Below are 2,156 nucleotides of genomic sequence, written 5' to 3'. Positions count from 1 at the left end.
GAAAGACAACCGCTGAACAAGCAAGTCAAAGTGAAGCCCTAACTGTTCATGGTTAGTCAACCCAGGCCAACACAAGTCAACCAGCACGTCTAGAGATGAAGAGCCGACTCACAATTCAGGTACGGATTAGAACAGAACTGGAGCGGGGCAGGAGGAACAAAAAATTCTAGGGAGACTGCCATTCAGCCACGAGACCTTTGGTGAACTGGACTGCTTCCTCGGGACACTATTGTTACCAAGGGAGACGCCATGTTCCCTGCTCCCCCTTACTGATGGCTGGTGGTGTGGGTCACAGGGATGGGGTGAGGAAGGGCTGGATTAAAGGATCGGGGTCCAAGTAGACAAGAGATACTGAGGCTTCAAGTGTCCATTATTGTGAAGTCCCTATGGGTTATGTGATTCTGTGAACCCTGAAGACACAGGGGCAGCCGTCTCTGATATTTATTTTGTGCAATCCTTAACCTCAACCCTTCCTGAAATCTTCTCAGGAGAAAGCAGTCACCAGCCTGTCTGGTTCTTCTCTGATCAGCCCCCTCCTCCAGCTACTCAATCATGCCAGGGGGACAGAACAGTTCTCCAGGGAAGCCAAGAGCCAATGCTTCCTTCCTTCATAATACAATTAGTCTCTCATAATCTTTTTGTCATTTGTGACTTTCTCCCTTCCTAGCAGCAGCGACAAGGGTCCCTCTCATGACGTGGCTGCCAGGCCTGCTCCAGCCGGGCCGGCTGCAGAATTCACTGGTCACGTCTGCCCCACCATGGGGACGCACAGAGGTCAGAGCCTCAAGCAGCTGAAACACCAAAAGGAAAGAAGATGGGCCGCGTTTGTCACTTCCCATCTGCAGCACCATCACCAGCTCGCTAAGGAGCCCGTGGAAGGTGCTACGGACAGATCCGTGTACCAGGAGGATGGGGACCTGCTTTTGAACCAAAGACCACAGGACGCATGTTTGTAAGACATTTGACACCTTCCAAAACACTTTCTCACGTTCTCACAGCCGAAGCAGGCCACGGGGAAGGTGCTTATTTCTCTTTTCGCAGAGTTTGTTGCTATGCTGCAGAGCAGCCCCTGAACTCGGAGTGGGGGGCACCCGGTTATGTGATGTCTCAGCTACTAACCGATTTGTGACTCTGTGCAAAGTGCCCCAGCTGCTTCAATCCTCAGTCTTCTCAGCTCCAAAATCAAAGCTATAAAAGGGCTCGATCCAATGAACATAATTTTAAAATGCTTTATAAATTTTAAAATACTACCCACATCAATCGACGTTAGGGATTCTACTATGAAACGTGGGCTTGGGCTGAAGCGATGAAGTGTCAGCGGAGGCAGGGAGAGCACTGAACACCCTGGGGCCAGACTCCCCGGATTCCTGTCTCCTCTCCTCCTCCTCGCCCTGTGGCCCCAGGGGTCCGTCACTCGGCTTCCTTGGGGATCTGGGATTGCATGTATAAACTGGAAAGCAGTAAAAGCTACTTTGAAATGTATTCTGCAGATGAGGTTAGACAGTGCGGGCTAAGCGCACAGCACAGAGGCTAGAACACTGCACACGTGCAGCGACTAGTCGGCATCAGCATCAACGGCGTTACCTTCCAGTTACTGCTTCAGGATCAGAATCCGGAATCCGCGATCGCTGGTCCAGGGCTGCGGAAGTGCCCTGTCAACTGGATGATGCTAATGACCCCGCCCTCAGACCACAGGTGGTTAGAGCGAGGGGCACGGGCGCCCGTACTACACACAAGAGCGCTGGGGCTCTCAGATGGAACCGACTTGCCCACCGTCAGAGGTGGAGTTAGGGAAAGAGCTCAGACTTTACCCCAAGTCGCTGGGCTCTCAGTCTGGTGCCCCTTCCGCCATCCTGCTGACCCAGAGACTCACAGCCCTTAGAGCCGCAGAGACTGAGAGATCCCCTCACTCATCCCATTACTCACGGACAGAGGCCATTGCCATGCAGACAAGGACAACCACGTTGCTCCACCAGGGCTCTCCTCACCCACCTCGAGCCCCCTTAGAAATGTCACACTGAGGCAACGAATGAATCCTTGAATGCTGCATCCAAAACTAATGATGTACTATATGCTGGCTAACTGAACATAAGACAGAGAAAGAAGAGAAAGAAAAGAAAGAAAGAAAGAAAGAAAGAAAGAAAGAAAGAAAGAAA

The sequence above is a fragment of the Ailuropoda melanoleuca genome, chromosome 15, assembly GCF_002007445.2.
Source record: "Ailuropoda melanoleuca isolate Jingjing chromosome 15, ASM200744v2, whole genome shotgun sequence".
Classification (NCBI taxonomy): Eukaryota; Metazoa; Chordata; class Mammalia; order Carnivora; family Ursidae; genus Ailuropoda; species Ailuropoda melanoleuca.
The sequence above is the reverse complement of the archived record's forward strand: the minus strand, read 5'-3'. Positions refer to the sequence as shown.